This window comes from Tupaia chinensis, unplaced genomic scaffold (genome assembly GCF_000334495.1).
Source record: "Tupaia chinensis unplaced genomic scaffold, TupChi_1.0 Scaffold000355_1, whole genome shotgun sequence".
Classification (NCBI taxonomy): domain Eukaryota; kingdom Metazoa; phylum Chordata; class Mammalia; order Scandentia; family Tupaiidae; genus Tupaia; species Tupaia belangeri.
This window is the reverse complement of record NW_006159850.1, coordinates 7849376-7867471: the sequence shown is the minus strand read 5'-3', so window position 1 is coordinate 7867471 and position 18096 is coordinate 7849376. Positions and strand designations below refer to the sequence as shown.

Below are 18096 nucleotides of genomic sequence, written 5' to 3'. Positions count from 1 at the left end.
AGAGCATCTGGAACACTGTTATCCTGCATGCTGGCAGCCCTTCTCCTTCCTTCCCCTAACTATGGCATTGTAAAAAATTCTCTGAAATGAGCTTTTTGCTCTATTCTGTTCCAATCACAATTTGGACTGTCTTTGTATCTAATTTTGTCATTGCCTCTGGAAAACTTACTCTTTGGGTAGTAGGCTCTGCAGAAACCACTCATTTTGTTTACTCTTCACTTTCTCTGCTTGCAGTTTAGAGCAGGAGAGAAGTAACTGATAGACAGTGTACTCTTGGTCAGAAACAGCAAGCTGGTGGCCTGCCTCTGCTGCAGAGTGACCCTGAGCTCAGTGCCCACCTCTGTAAAAAAAAACACCATTAGCTGCTCTGGACAGCTCAGGGTGAAGATTAGATAAGACAATGCACGAAATCTCCATTCAGCAAAGACTTTGGTGTTACTGGGCCTCCTCTGATACTCTATGTCCAAGGACATCCATACTGTGGACTGAGTACACTTCTGACTCATTCATTCAACAAATATTTATTAAGCACCTACTATATGCTCTGCAGAGTGCCAAATGGACAAGCAGCCCATTTTAAAAAAGATGTTCAGGTGTAAGTGTAACAAAGCAAAGACTGGGCAATGTGGAAGAAGACAGCTGGAGTTGGAGTTGCTTTAGAATGAATGGTCAGAAATGTCCTTTCTGATATGTGAACATCTGAGCAAAACCCAGAATAAGAGCAACCTAGACACAAGAGGATGCTCCATGAACAGAGTCTCAGGCAGAGTAAACTTAAAGTGCCCATGTTCTGCAGCAATGTGACTGTCCCAAGGAATGGGAAGAATAGCAGAATGCTCAGAGACACCAAGGAAATCGGAGCTTAGAAACCAGTGGGGCCACAAAAGTAGGTCATATTACCAAGTCCTTACAATCACCATAAGAAGTTTGGATTTCTTTTTAAGGGCACATTCATGTTGGGTTCTGGAAAGGATTGGCTTGTAATTGAGCAAGAGATGAGCAGAATTGGATGTCTTACAGTAGTACTGGTGAAATAAATGGATGGCTTAGGCAAGGAAGGTGGTAAAGGCAAGGGGGAGAAGTGGGTGGACAGATGACACATTTCAGATAGAGAGCTAACAGGACTTACATCTGTACACAGGACACATGGACTTGGTGGCACATTGCAAAATAGCCCCAACAATATTTGCTTTCTGTTTAACCATTTTTATCATGTAAGTATCCTATATGAAAACTGAATGTGAACATTAACCAGTCAGAGACTCAGGCACTGGAGTTTTGCACACTGTAGATGTCTGCATCCCTTCCTACGAGCCCATTTCTGAGAGATCTGATGGTCCAATTATTGAAGATTATCATCCAATCTTGGATATTATGCCTAAAAAGAATTGTCTCTTGGGGGAAATGACTAGTTCCAGATTTTGAACAGGAAATGTCAAGCAAGAAAAAGAGTCATCAAGACACTTATGGCTGCATCAAAAGGACTTAGGGGAACCAGCAGTTAGCATAATGGCTATGTCACTGGACTCCCACGTAGTTGCCACAGTTCACGTCCCAGACCCGGTGGCTTAGAACTCACGCTGGGCGCGTGCCCAAGATCCCAAGAGGAGAATGGAGGAGAAGGGATTGTGGCATGACCATCCCCCCTGAGGGGTGATTTCTTGCTTTCTGTCTCTATGTCTGTCTCTGTCTGTCTGGTAAGCACACGCTTCCTATAGCGAAAACCTCTCCAAAAAAAAAAAAAAAACTTAGGAGCCAACCTGAAAGAATTTACACTGGCCAAAGATGGAACAATTTGAGCATAAAAAGAATATCCTCTGTTGTTTATTAAAACACATCCTTCATGTTAAAATCCGTATGTCTGTAATAACATTTTTTTAAATCTTGGTCAGGATACTAGGAAGACAACTCATTATTTTGAAAACTAGAAAATAAAGAGAAAAAGAAAATATTAAACCTTTGCCCTGTATTTTCTAAATGAATTCTAATTTTAAATGAATAAGAAGGAGAAAAAGAAGAAAAAGAAAGAAGCAAGGAAGAAAAGTAGTCTTTTCAGAATTTCAAGTTTAAAAAAGATTAGGGCCATCGGGTAACAAGGTGGTTAAGGTGCTGGAATCTCATATAGCAAACCATGGTTCAAATCCTAGACCAAATGGCTTGAAAATCATGCTGAGTACATGTGACTGTGTACCAAAAACATCAAGAGGAGAATGAAGAAGAAATTACAGTGTGGCCACCCCTCTGGGGGTGATTTCTCTCTTTCTTCTGCCCATCTCTCTCTGTCTCTCTCTGACAGGTACATACAACCTATGACAAAAAACTAACTAAATAAACAAATAAATAAGAATTAGAATAACTTCACTTTGAAACCTTTAGTATAATGATAGATCTAGACAATGATTATCAATGACCTATTAAGCTATTAGGTAGAAAACTGGTAGGAAATTTTATAAAAGGATGGAGGGAACCAACCATGTCGGATGCACTGATAAGCTTTTATTAACATCACATAAAAAATACAAGATGACCATATGTACTTGCTGATAGAAATACTCAATGCCAACTATGAAATTCAGATTAAAAGGAAGAATCAAAAAGAATCAGCAAGCCACTGGTGATAGGTTCAAAAAATGTTATCAATATTCCAATTAACCGAGATTTCTAAATAGATTTCTAGTCCTCTGATGGCATTCATGGCCTCTATAGCAGAAAAGTTGGTTATACTATAATCGACCAGATTTTCATCCTAGACATACAAAAATTGTTCAATAGTTGTAAATTATCAAGTGATTTCAGAAAAAAAGAGAAATGTAGATTTTCTACTGATAATTCAGCCTCCAGTCCCCATTCTCAAGTGGTAGGGAGCCCCTCTATCCTCCTCTCTGTCTCTGTCTCTCTCTGCCTCTCTCTGTCTTCTCATTTTTTGTAATTTTACCTTTTTAAAATTCTTTCAGGTAAAGTATTCTCTTGGCTTTCAGACCTTCTTTTATCTTGCTAATAATCCCCTTCCCCTGTCTGCTCTAGGAGAGGCAAGGAGCAAGCCTTCAGAAGAAGACTCCTCCATTGATGGGACCAGCAGTTGGCATAATGGCTATGTCTCTGGACTGATACGTAGTTGACCACAGTTCGTGTCCTGGACCTGGTGACTTAAACTCACGCCAGGCACGTGTGTATGCATGCCCAAGATCCCAAGAGGAGAATGGAGGAGAAGAGATTGTGGCGTGGCCATCCCCCTGGGGGGTGATTTCTTGCTTTCTATCTCTCTGTCTCTCTTTGTCTTTCTGGCAAGCGCACACACCCTATAGCAAAAACCTCTCAATAAAAAAAAAAAAGAAAGACTCTTCCATTGCTGCTGAGAACTAGTGATTTTATTTTTTGCTTTTTTTTAAACAATAAAATTTTGGGGATTTTTTCTTTTTTTATTCTCTCTTTCTCTCTCCTCTCTCTTTCTCTCTCCTCTCTTTCTCTCTCTCTCTCTCTCTCTCTCTCTCGCTCTGTCTCTCTCTCTCTGTTTTCTTATTCTTTTTTCTTTTACCTCATCACTTCGCTCCTCAATCTCTAGTCACTGAATGACTAGACAGATCTAAGGGAACTATAGCCAAATAATCAAATACTATTAGGGTTAACATGTTCCTCAATACCCCCTGAATCTTCTGCACAAAGGTATAAAAATGGAACAGCCAAGAGATTTCAGATCACCTCCTCTACACAATCCTGAATACTCAGATTACTTCGAGAATTAGGAAGAAATGCACCATCCATCAGATGACTAGGGTGATGACTTCAGGGTCACAAGAAATATGGGAAAGAAAGAAAATACCTCTCCTCCAAGGGAAAAGAATAACTCCTCTTCATCTACAGACAGTTCAATGAGAATCATGGAAATGTTTGATAAAGAATTTAGAATATTCATAGTGACAAAGTTAGCAGAGATGCAAGAGAAGAGAGACAATGAACTCCCGAAGAGGCAGGAGAATAGAGCCGAGGAGTTCCAGGAAGTTAGGAAGTTCTTGCATGATCTGAAAGAGGAAATACACACCATAAATAAGACTCAAACAGAACTGTTAGAGATGAAGGCTGTAATACAGTAAATCAAAACTTCCCTTGAAAGTATTAAAAGCAGAACAGATTATGACAGATCAAATCTCATATGTCGAAAACAGAATCGCTGGCCTAAAAAAATTCACCACAAAGACTGAGAAAATAGTCCAAAAAAATTGAGAATAATATACGAGAAATACTAGATGCTATCAAATGTCCAAACATCCAGGTAATCGGTATCCCAACAAGTGAAGAGACGAATATGTGCATTGATAATCTAGTTCACAAAATCCTTGAAGAAAACTTTTCAAACCTAGAGAGGCATTCGAAAATCCAGACCCAAGAAATACATAGGACCCCAAGTAAAATCAACCCAAGAAGATATTCTCCAAGACACATTATAGCCAGATTGACCAAAACCACAAAGACAAGGTACTCAGACTGGCAAGAGAGAAAAGACAAGTTACCTACAAAGGATATCCCATCAGATCAATAGCAGACCTCTCATCTGGAACAATATGAGCAAGGAAAGAATAGAAAAACATATTCAAAGTTTTTATTGAAAAACAATTTCAACCCAGAATACTATATCCAGCAAGATTATCCTTCATATGGGAAGAGAAGACAAGAACATTCCCAGATTAACAAAACCTGAAAGAATTTATCAACACCAGACCATCTCTCCAAGAAGTTCTGAAGGGAGTGCTATCCCAGGAAAGCTAAAGTCAGACACACAAAAATAAGAGTTCTAAAACAGCTAAGAAAATGGCCCACTTAATGGTAGGGACAAGTCCAGAGTTGAACGTCATCTTCCAGAATGTAAACGAAAAAATCATATCACAACAGAAGATAAAGTACATGAGTTTGAACTGGTGAAATAGAATTGTATGACTTTTGACTAAAACATAACTGACCTTCTATGCTTTGTTTTCCAGTGTTAAGGAGCTGTGTCTTCTCTTGAGTTGTGGACAGATCCATATACCTACTATTCGAGCAGAATCCTAACCTGTTTCCTGGATGTAAACGAAAAAATCATATCACAACAGAAGATAAAGTACATGAGTTTGAACTGGTGAAATAGAATTGTATGACTTTTGACTAAAACATAACTGACCTTCTATGCTTTGTTTTCCAGTGTTAAGGAGCTGTGTCTTCTCTTGAGTTGTGGACAGATCCATATACCTACTATTCGAGCAGAATCCTAACCTGTTTCCTGGATTTAAGTATTAAGCAAAGTTCTCTTAACACTATTTGATTTTGATTTATTAAAGTTAAAACTGCCTTTCTTGAAATTAAAAACTGTACTTAAAAAAATACCTATCTAGTAATCACAGTAAGCTATATAGCCTCAACTATGTGCTATTTTATAGTATATTCATTCTACCCACAGAATTTTCATGCCCAAAGTCAACTTTTGTTCAGAGATATGTATATATCAGCTGAACTTCCTATTGAAAAATTTTTTAATTAATTAAGATATTTTGTGAATCAATACAATGTGGGAAAGAATAAAGGAATGGAAAACAACTGCAAATACCATAGACAGCATGGGAGAAGGATGGAAAATGGCAAAGGGTAAGAAATAGGGGAAAATACACACACACACACACACACACACACACACACACGCACGCACAAGAAATGGGAAATTATTTGAATTATTTGTTAATGATAATATGTATAACTTAGCCATTTTAGTGTATTCTGGCTGGAAAACTGCATTTTGTAGGTTTTGGTGATGTTCAGTGAAAGTATGTAAAATAAAAAATAATAATAATAAAATAGTTGTAAATTATCACTTCACATGACATAGGTAAAACATTTTATAAAATGTAATACCCACTCATGACAGAAAATTTTAGGGAACTAGAAATAGAAGGGTAATCTATTTGATCTGATACAAACTGGTTTCTAAATATCTACTACAAAATTCATGCACATTTATGAAATATTAGAAACATTGCTTATAATTTTAGGAAAAAGACAAAACAATATCTTCTATAATTACTTTCATCCCTTTTCCCCAGAAGTCTCTGTTCATAAAACAAGCCAAGAAATGGAAATAAGAGTTAAGTATTAAAAATGACTTGTTTTTATATATAAATTATATACTTAGACTAAAATGTATAAGAGATAAGAGTATTAGAAGTAAAAGGATAATTTAACAAACTTTCTGAATATACATTTAAAATAAAAATAAATAAATAACAATGCAATAAGCCAGTGCTAACCAATTTAAAAATACAGAAAAACTTTAAGGTACTTTATTATTGTTAAGAAATAAGGTTATTAAAATATGTGGGAGGAATGTAAAAATATCACTGAAAAATATAAAAATTTATAAATAAAAAATTACTATGTTTATAAAAGAGAAAATTAATACCAGTAAAATTCAATATCCTCCAAACTAATTGACATATTAAATAAAGTTACAATTAAAATCCCAACAGAGTTTTTCATGGGTTGACAAAAAGGTTCTAAAATTTATATTACAGAAGAAATATCCAAGAACAGTAAGGACAATTGTAAAGAAAAATGAGAAAATGGCTCCAATATACATTGCCATGTAACAAACCACCCCAAACTGAAGTTGTTTTCAATAATAATGATATTTTGTTCTTAAATCTACAATTTGGGCAGTGCTCAGTGAAGCCTTTTTCTCTTCTCCAAGAGCATCAGCAGGAGAAGTTGGAAGTGTTCCCAAGAACCAGGATCATTCAAGGGCTCATTCCCGCCCCTGGATGGCAGTTGATACTGACTGTTGGACTGTTGGGTGAAGCACATGGTGCCTCCAGGGCACTGTTGGGGTGCGTCGCATCATGGTGTTTGGGCCCTAAAAGTAAGTGTCCCAAGAGCATAAGGAGGCAGCTCTATCACATTTTATAGCCTAGACTTGAAAGTCGCACACATGGCTCCACTGTAGTCTATTAGTTATATTCAGTCTCTAAAACCTTCCCAGAATCAGGGGATAGAGTTAAAACTTCTTGAAGAGATAAATGTCAAAGAATGTAGAGGTAAGTTTTAAAACCACCATAAGTATAGTCCTATAAGATGAGATACTTAAACTATAGCAATTAAGGATAATCCAGGGATCAGTTGAGAAAAAAATGGAATGGGATGTTGTGGGAAACCAAGAAACAGAGTCATTCAGACAGGGACACTAGCTGTGACAGGGTTGACATTATCAATGGATGAAGAAAGGACAGAGATAGATGGGCTGTTATGGATGATATTCTTGTAGGAAGAAAATAAAATTAGATCCTTGCTTTATACCACAAGAAGTAAACTCTAAGCAAAATTAATGTAAGAAGTTAAAAATGAATATCAACTCTTTAATAAAGAAATATAAAAATAATACATTTATAACTCAGGAATATGGAATTATTTCTTATGTAAGATATCCAAACGAAGTAATCCTAAAGTAATGGATTGTGAGTTTTGACAAATTTTCAGTTCTTAAATAACTAGAGAGACCATAAAATTGTGAAAGGCATGCTACAGACTTGGAGAAAAGATTTAACCAACCAGTGGTTAGTATCAAAATATATTGTGTCATCAGAAAAGTAATGACACATTTTTACATAGAAAAACAGAAAAAATACATCACGACTTTTCCAACAACCCAATATAAACAACATTTAGTACTCAATATAGAACCTCAATTTTTCTGTTTAAAAGGGAGATGCCATTGAAGCAACTATAAAATGCCATATGACACCCACAAGATTGACACTTTTTTTAAGTAGCAATACCAAATATTGGAGGGACCACGCATGCATTACTGGTAGGTGCGTACTTTGACAAGGTGATGGTTCCTGGTGAGGTTACCAATGTCTAAGCCACTTCTCTAAGGTATGTGCTCCAGAGAAATGCTCACACATACAGACACACAAGAAGAAATTAACAAACATGTTAATGGGCTATGAGAGCCAAATAAACAAATACATAAATTAATAACACACCTACATATTTATCAGGAGAGAAATAGAAAAATTATGTGATATCCAAATCATGAAAAATTCAACACCTAGAATGAAAGCACTTGATTTATAAGTATGTCGATTTTTAAAAGCAAGTTACAGAAGGATAAGGACTACATAATAAACCACTAATGCATTTTAATACCATATATTATCTATTGCTACATGTGAATGAGGTAAATGTATGAAATTATGGAAGTGAAGGATACTTGCCAAGATACTAGTTTTCTCTAGAGAGGGAGAAGGGAAATCAGGCTGGCATGGGATACAAAGGAGACTTCGATGACATCTGCCATGATTTAATAATAATTATAAAAATAAAAAATCCGAAGTGTAAATGTCAAAATGTTAAATTTTGTTATTTCTAGTTTATGTAATACTACTTTTATGATTAATTCATTTATATTAAACATGCTAAGTGCTTAATAAACTTAGTTATTAGACTCTTGGTAGCAAGTTTAAGAAACATAACTCAGCCAGATTCAACAAAAAAGGAATTTAGCTCACAGAATCCAAAAAGTTTGAAAGAACAAGCCCTGGAGAGAACAGATTCACAGAAGATTAGGGAAACAAACTTGAACCAAGAACTATGAAAGCCCCCAAGATTCTCTCGCTAATGCTGGGGCTATGTCTACCATAATTATACATCTCCTTCTATTGCCGCTACTAGCAGAAATGAATTTTTACATAGTGCTTCATATATCGTCTTAATTTATCAACAATCTAAGTCCTTTATATTTACTAATTGAATCTTCAGAACAAAACTGCATTATGGGTGAAGAAACTGAGGCACAATGGAATGACTTACCCAAATCACCCAGCTGGTGAAGAACAAAACCAGGGATCAAAGCCATGTAAGTGCTATTTACTCCTGATCACTAGAAACTGATTTTCACCACCTTGTAGAAATCTATTGAGTGTTTTTTAATCACTTACTTTTTACTACTGGAGGAAGACAGATGCTCTTTCTTGCCTCTAGTTTAAAACTCTAAGGGAAGGGGGACCAGCAGTTAGTGTAATGGCTATGTCACTGGACTAACATGTTGTCGACCACGGTTCAAGTCCTGGACCTGGTGGCTTAAAACTCACGCCGGGCGCGTGTGCATGTGTGCCCAAGATCCCCAGAAGAGAATGGAGGAGAAGGGATTGTGGTGTGGCCATCCCCCTGGGGGGTGATTTCTCACTTTCTGTCTCTCTGTCTCTGTCTTTTTGGTGAGCGCATGTGCCCTATGGCAAAAACCTCTCAAATAAAATAAAATAAAATAAAACAACTCTAAGGGAATGACTGTGACTGGCTCATCTTGGGTCAGGTGCTCTTACTGGATTGATTGACCATCTGATGCCTGTAGAGGACACAAGGACCTAGATAAGGATGCTGGAACAAGTTTCTATAGAAACTATAAAGTTAGAGCAAGGAATGGAATTACTGGGGAGGAGAGTTGGGGGAGGAAAAAAGTAAAGATGAGGATCTGGGTGACAAATAATAGATGCCCACTACATTTTAACATGGCGTTTAGTACTGTGTTTGTATTTTAATCCTTTTCAACTTTATCTATAATACATACTATGAGTGTGACTTTAATAAATTAAGATTCCATGTGAGTGTTCAGTCAGCATCTGCCTCTCCTCTGACTGGTTCTCCCATGTCCTCTTTCCTCCCCCTGAAAGCAGATTCAGGCACATTGTTGGTGTTTGAATAACAGTGTCTCCTACACAGACTCTGAAGTTCTCTTGGACAGTTAAAAATGTTCTTTGTATGGGGCCAGCAGTTAGTGTAATGGCTATGTCACTGGACTCCCGCGTAGTGGACTGTGGTTCACGTCCCGGACCCGGTGGCTTAAAACTCACACCGGGTGTGTGTGCGTGTGTGCCCAAGATCCCGAGAGGAGAATGGAGGAGAAGGGATTGTGGCGTGACCATCCCCCCTGCGGGGTGATTTCTTGCTTTCTGTCTCTATGTCTCTCTCTGTCTGGCTGGCGAGCGCATGTGCCCTATAGCGAAAAACCCCTTAAAAAAAAATGTTCGTTGTAAACATCTCATCATGAAGAAATAAGGAAAGTTATTTAAATGGTCATGTACACATGTTGTTTCAAATGATTAATTAAATGTTTTCATTTTATTATTTTGGAATCCAGGCAGAGATCAGCAAGACACTGTGTGTGATAGCCACACAGGCTGACATTCAGATGTCAACCCTGACACTAACAGATATTATCTGGAATATGTTTTTTAATCTTTCTTACCTCAGAGGCATCGTGTTTAAAGTGGAGATAAGCAATAGCAGCCTAACAGATCTGGGAGAGGAGTTAGAAGAGAGAGCATCAAAGTGGCTGAGAGCATGGCCAGAAAGGTAAGGTGATCATAGACCTGTGGAAGAACATGTCAGTTACCCACAAGAGTCTCCATGGTCTTTCAGAAATGTATCGTGTAATTGCAGATGTATTTCAATATTGCTCTCTCTCTTTATTCAAGGGGAGGGGTTAAAGCCCTCAGCTGGGTGTTCTGGCAGGCTTGTGGTAAGGATGATTACCCCTGGAAAATTAGCCTTCCCAATGTGTCTTCCCATCACATTCTTACAAAAGGACAAATATTTTTTTCAAACTGTATTTCTGCTGAAGAGCATTCTCTAGCTTGTCTAAGCCTGGAGTCCAAGCCCCAAACTCTAGCCTCAACCAGCACTCAGCCCAAAGGACGTCGATGATGAGCTGTCTTGGACACTAACGTCTTCCTGCCACATCAGAGGGGCATATCAGATAGAAATCCACCTCCTCAGGGAGTATTCAGAAAAATCACAGTATTTCTGGAGTCCTGTATGAATTGTTAAGACACATGGTGGCCAAGAAGAACAGATCCCAGACAAGAAAGGTCTGGGGCTTTATAAACTAGAAAGAAAGATGAGAACGTGAGCAGAATGGTTGGCATGCTTGAAATGGGCATGCAACTTTTATACAATGATTATTTTCCAACCCCAAATTATGACAATTGGTTGAGGTGATAGATATACTAATTATCTTGATTTAGTCCTTACACATTCATTGTATTACACTGTAAAATTACATGGTACCCCATAAATAGGTACAATTTACATATGCCAATTAAGAAAAAAATAATAAAAACCTAACAGAAGTTCCTGATTTGACTTAATCTCCAAATGTAGTTTGGAGCAGTTACTCTGTTATCGAGTGGAAGGCTGATGAGAGTGAAGGAAGACACAATTTAGATGGATCCAAGAGTGCCAGTGAGGACAGAGGGAAATGGTCCAACTTGATCTCAATCTATGTCTTAGCCTCTTCTTGGTCAGAAATGTCACATTGCTCATTTGCTTACATCCAAACCTGAACTTTCAACCCACAGTCTTACAATTAATACGGTCATATTTTCTCAGTGCTGACTGAGATTTATTTTATATTTTATTTTATATAGCCCAATAGGTTTTATTTGGAGAAGAAGGAATTAAGAGGCCACTATGCACTGGGAGAAAAGTCTAAAGCTGCTCTTATACTAGGTGGACTGGACTCAGAATAGGAGTAAGAAGAGTGGAAAGAGGCAGCAAGAAAAGGAACAAAAACAGCAACATCTGTAGGCTGTTCAGTTATCTGCTAAAGAAAATCCCCCCAGTACAGTGTCTAGTTTATAATAACCCTCAGTAAATTTTTGTTGAACAAGCAAGTAAGGAAATGAATTAATATCCAATTGTTATAATCAACATAGCTAATATTTGTGAAGGACTTACCTTGTCATAGCCACTGCACAGAATGATTTACATTCATTGTGTCCTCTTCTATTTTCCTTTTTATACATGATCAGCAAGGTAACTTTCCTAAAATCACACTACTAGTAGGGGATGAAGCCAGGACACAAACCCATCCTTGCATTCATTTTAGCCTCATACTAATGTTATTCTTTCCCAAATCCTTTTTTTTTTTTTTTTTGAGAAGTTTTTGCTATAGGGCACATGTACTTGCCAGGAAGACAGAGACAGAAAGACAGAAAGTGAGAAATCACCCCCCAGGGGAGATGGCCACTCCGCAATCCCTTCTCCTCCATTCTCCTCTCGGGGTCTTGGGCACACACGCACACATGCCCAGCGTGAGTTTAAGCCACCGGGTCCAGGACTCAAACCACAGTCGACTACATGGGAGTCCAGCAACATAGCCATTACACTAACTGCTGGTCCCGTGCTTTCCCAAATTCTAATCCAACAGATATATGTTGCAAACCTATTACATACATGTCATGCTAGACATGGAGAATCAGGCAGGCATGGCCCCCTTCAAGGACTTTAAAGTGGGGGGAAAAAAAGAAGGAAATAGCAATGACACATTACACACATCTATAATAATTACTTCTGCTATTGGTGCCACAAGAACCAGCTACAAGTGGAATCATGATGAATGAGGGGATAGGGGACTGCTTTTGGTAGGGTGGGTGGGAAAGTCATCTTTCAAGATGGAACATTTACTCCAAGACCTGAACATTAAGAAGTTTGTCATTCAAAACACCAGCAGGAAAGGGATTTTTCTATATCCTTATGGGAAAAAAAAAAAGAACACAAAAAAGTAAGCATTTCATGGTCATTTTTGATTTCCCAAGCATTCTTTCATGTATTCTTTTACTTCACCTCATGAAGAGAAGACTTCAGAAATTATTCCACGTCAGAGTCCTTTCCAGATTGTCTCCAGTTGTTTGTTCACATTCCCCAGATCTGTTTTGTTAGTAGGTAGGTTAATAATTGCAGGTCATCAGTAAGCCTGGTGTAAAGGTCAACCAACACTGAGAGGAAAAAAAGTCTCCAAGTAGTTAAGAATCAGTGAGGAGTGATGACTGGAGCCAGGGTAAGGAACATCAGAGAAATGAAATGAAAAGTTTTCCCGACTACCATCCAAAAAAGCAACCAGTTGCTCTTTAGGGAAGCCAAACTTGGCCTGCCTAATGAGCCTTGAAGCTTTGAGCAAACAAATTCAGAGTCCAGAGTGGAGGCAAACAGAGAACAGCAAAGAGGGGATCATTAAGCACACTGATTGGACGTGACCCTCTTTCCATCATGGCGGAGCATAGCAACTCTGCTGAGCCAACACGGAGCAGATGCAGCTGGATGGGCTGGCATGTGCCATTTCCCAGAGGAGACCTGTCCAAACATCCCTTCCTACTCTTTTTCATTTAATTCCTGACTTGATCATCTCTCTCTCTACATTGGTCAAACAGAGAAGCTTCACTAAAAAGATTCAGAGATCACCAATGTTTGCAGTGGAACTCCACGACAAACAGGGCAGTGATTGCTAGCCTATCATGGTGCCCTTTTCTCTGAGCCTGAGGCAGCCTCGGAATCCCTATTGATACAAATCAATAGGCAGTTTCTATTATGTAGTAAGAATTGGAACACAATAAGAAATCCAGATTTTTTTTTGGATTCTAAACCATTTTAGTGCCACCCTCTCTCACCATATAACTGTCTATACGGGCTGATGCATTCAAGATTATCCAATATGGAGGGAGGGAGGAAGGAAGGAAGGGAGGAAGCAAGCAAGGAAGGAAGGAAGGAAGGGGAGAGAGAGAGAGAAAGAAAGAGGAAAGAGAGAAAGAAATAGGAAAGAGAGAGAAAGAAAACCAAAGGAAAAAAAGAAAAGAAAGAATAATGAAGGAAGGAAAAGAAAAAAGAAAGAAAGAAATAAAAAGAGAAGGAAAGAAGAGAAAGAAAGAGAGAGAAAGAAGAAAAGAAAAGAAGTAAGGAAGGAAAAAAGAAAGAAGAAAAGGAAGGAATAAGAGAAGAAAGGAAGGAACAAAGGAAGGAAAAAAGAAAGAAAAAGGAAGGAAGGAAGGAAGGGAGAATAAGGACCAGCCATGGTGGCACAGCAGTAACACAATGTTTCATGATGCTGAAGTCACATGGCAAAGTCCCAGGTTCCTGTTGCAAAGTCCTTCCGTGGGCACATGTGTCTGTAATTCTAGCTAGCTGAGGCTGAGGCTGAGGTGACATAAATATCCTATTGGGGTTACCTGTTTCTTTCTCTCTCATTTGCTCTGTCTCTGGAGAAAAGAAGATAGATGGATGCATGGATGCATGGATGGATGGATGTCAGAAAGGCATAGAGGTAGGATGATTTTTCCAGGATCACATAGTCAGCAGCATCCAAGAAAAAAAGTGAAGTTATCTTTTATTCCAGATGCTGTCTATAGAGCTTACCATCAAAACATGACTTTCGACGCTTCAGTCCAAATCTTTCTTTTTAGAGGTTTTTGCTATAGGGTGCGTGTGCTCGCCAGAAAGACAGAGAGAGACAGAGAGACAGAAAGCGAGAAATCACCTTCCAGGGGGGATGGCCATGCCACAATCCCTTCTCCTCCTCCATTCTCCTCTCAAGATCTTGGGCACACACGCACACGTGCCCGGCATGGGACTCAAACCACGGTTTACTACATGGGAACCCAGCAACATAGCCATATGCTAACTGCTGGTCCCAAGTCCAAATCTTAAATCTAAGTCAACCCGATAGAGGAGTCCATGTTTCTATTGAGCATACACTGTAGGCCAGGATGTCTAATTCATCCTTCACAGCCCAGGAGATACAGCCCATTATTTTCCTAATTCTACAAATGAGAACAAAGGTGCAGGAAGATAAACTCCAGACCCAGAACCCACGAGCATTTTCTACACTGCCCACTACTAAATATTACAGAATGATACACAATATATACAACCTCTGGGAAAGCATTCAGGGAACATTCTGGAGGGTGGAGCATCAGTGATTTATAAAGCATCACACCCAGGTCAGAAATTTCAAGCACAGAAGGACCCCCTCTTTTCCACCCAGGAATCTCATAAATGTAATTCAAGTGCAGGACGTCTTGGGTTGGGTTCTTCTGAGAGCAGACCATGAGACAAGGCTGTGTATTAAGAAGCATATATGGGAGATGATTCCAAGAGACATAAGTAAGGAAGTGAGACCAGGATGAATAAAAGCTAATAAATCATGGCCCATTGTAGGCAGCTAGGGTTCAGTCCCCCAAAGGTCCCCTGAGGAATCAAATAGACTAGACCTCAGAATGGAGCACTTGTAGGTGGGGAGCTTCAAACATCCATCTACTGGCTTCCATCCACTGAAGATTGACTCTCTCCACTTCTATGTGTGCTCACACTTGACCAAGCAGCCTTCATGACCTTCAAAGAAGGTAAAGCAGCCAGCTACCATGTGGGCATTTGATGTGAGACTCCAGAAATGTGCATCGAACTGCACACCACACCTATTCTGAGGCCAGGTGGGCTGAGGGAACATAGGGCAAGGAGTCATAGGTATAGGTTGTAGTGACACATTCCCATCAGTGTGGTCATGGGAATATTGTAAAGAAAATGGAAATAAACAAGAAGTCATAACTTCAGAGTGACTCACTAAAGTGTACATCAATAATGGATGCTTCCTACAGACCATGAGAGAGGAAGCTAAGAGATGGTTATGTGCCGTTATCTGAAGATGAACGATAACACCACTCCTTTCACATGTAAGAAAGGACATAAGAACACAAATGAGAATAGCCAAGAATGTACTTATTGAAAGGGCAGCATGAATTCTGGAGCCCCAGGTTCAAGTCCTAATTTCATCAACTGCTCAGTGGAGCATCCTGGGTGAATTCCCTAGCTTTGCTTTCTCTCTTTACTCACCTATAAAGTGCAGATATTATGAGGATTAAATAAGTTAATATTTGTAAAGTGTTTAGAAAAATAACTAGCACATAGTAAATACTGTGTTATATGTGTTGAATAAATTTTTCTCATTTACAAAAAAACTACATTATTTATAAATTAAAGTACTTTATCATTAAAAAAATATTCGTAGTATCACATCTCACCCCTGAGTACAATACATTAGTGTATCTTAATGGGCAGTGAAAAAAATTAAAGGGAATCTCTATTTCTCAACATATTAAGACTTTATTAACAGCAAACAATTTAGGTTCGTACAATACTGTACAACTTTAAAATGGTAGTAGTCACTAATATCAATAATTAAGCACTTACTACGTTGCAAGCACAATCTAAGCATTGTATTGGGTCCCTATACTCAATGTGAATCCATTTTATTCCCTTTTCTCCTAGTTCAGGATGTCTTGAACCTAAATCTGTGAATTACAATAGGCCATAGTATCACTCTACTCAAACAACAAAGACAATAGATTTATGAAATAATACTTCTGGATATGGGGGCTGTGGGGTTGTGAAAGAACTACGACTTTGAAATCAGACTTCAGAACACATCTGTGCCACTTCTAAGTGCATGACAGTGTAAATGTTACCTTTTAAGCTTCTCTTCATCTCTAAAATGGGAATATTTATATCTAACCTACTGTGTTATTAGGAAGATAAAAGAGGTCACAGACATAGCCAACATTTACCAAAAACTCACTATGTACCAGGTTCTGTTTAAAAATCTGACATTTAAGTCTCATAATAATCTTCTCAGGGAGGTCCTATTGCTACCTCGTGTGACAGCTGACAAATCAGAGATATGTGATATGAGACACCTCCAAGCTGGCCACTAATGATCCTGCCTCCTGGTATCCACATCACATTCCTATGGAATCTCCTCCCTTTGATTACAAGCCAGACTGGTTGGCATAATACCACTCTGAGATGAGTTTATATGAACAATATGGCTTCCATCTTGGATGTCCCTTCACTTCCTCTGGGCAGCCCCACAGCATCTGATGTGGCCATGAACGAAGGAAGACCTCCAGCCAACAGCCCCTGAGAAAACTACTCCTTCATGAGAGAACTTAGAAGAGAATCCTCTCCCAGTTGGACCTACAGAGCCTACAGGCCTGGCTTACAGCTGAAACAGCAGACTAGCTAAGCTGTGCTCAGATTCCTGACCCATAGAAATTATGAGATAAATTATGCTCGTTGTTAAGCCACTAAGTTTGGGGATAATTTGTTATGCAGCAGTAGGTAACTAAGACAAATGAGGTAAAATAATTTCCCCAAATTTCTCAGATCATAAGGGGGGGACTTGGGATAATATAAGTAAACTAGCTAATGCAAAATAGCAACCAATACAATTAGTCTCTTGGTAAAGTGTGATGATTGTGATGACGATGATGATGGTGACAATAGCATGGTGATTAATGATGATAAGTAGCATTTAAATAAATAAGCCACAAATGCTATATGAGAACTATGAGAGTTCTGGGTGAGCTCTCAAAACTACATTCTCCTTCTTAACAAAAAGGAAAAAAAGGAAAACTCTGCTTCTGCCAGCTTCCTCTGGATCCAAAACTTCAGCACAATTGTCACACCCACTCCCTCAAGACGGGGTAGAACAACCTAATAGTGCCTGTGTCTCACTGGAGAAAGTTCTGGTATTGAGATGAAAACAAAACGCACACCAGAGGTAATCCAAATTCCAATCAGTGTGTTTTTTAAAAGCTCGTATTTGTATATTTGATGTGCAACCTAATTAGACCAGAGCATCTTTAATTAAGTGTGTCAGGCCCAGTGGAAGCTGCAGAGTTCAATGCTAATAAAGCTGATAAAGGTTTTTGTTTCCCAGACTTCTTTTATTTAATGCCTCAACCATGTTAAGCCAATCTGTAACATATGGGCAGTTCTCCCACTATGGATTTATCATTTGGGTGTTCCTTTCCGTGAATTAATGCAATCAAACTCCTGCCAGTGTTAATTATTTTTCTCTAAGAAGCAAATCCCAGAATTTAGCAATAACCAGCTGTGATTTACTGCTGGCAGTGCAGCAGGACGATGGATTCTTGCTGTATGCCACCACCCCAGGCAGATGGGGAGAGGCCTCTATGCTCTGGGGCTGACCTCAGCTTCCAGTGATTCTACACACAGGCAGCACTGTTGGCATGTGCCAGCCTCACCGCCCCTCTAGGAGCATAAATCTTATAGTGTAAGCTTCCTTCCTAAAAGTTTGACTGGCCACTAGAAAACAATATGTCTGGGAGACATTGCCAGGTGGAACTTGCTGCACACACTGTCTACCTAGACTCTCTTGTCAGGTCTTGCTAGTAGAACAAAACTCTTGATACAAAAGTTTTGTCTTCTGGACCTTTCCAGTACTCTTTC

At 38.8% G+C, this 18096-nt stretch overlaps 1 long non-coding RNA gene across 2 annotated transcripts; it reads left to right on the top strand.

Annotated features, from left to right (window-relative positions):
• The first annotated feature begins 6809 nt into the window (after positions 1–6809).
• LOC102489912 (uncharacterized) lies at positions 6810–10348 on the top strand. Of its 2 annotated transcripts, none has more exons than XR_003550064.1 (3): positions 6810–6880; positions 8779–8875; positions 10270–10348. It is a non-coding gene; the product is annotated as an uncharacterized LOC102489912 (long non-coding RNA). The 2 variants fall into 2 exon arrangements; XR_003550065.1 differs by lacking the exon at positions 6810–6880 and adding an exon at positions 6918–7055.
• Positions 10349–18096: the final 7748 nt, after the last annotated feature.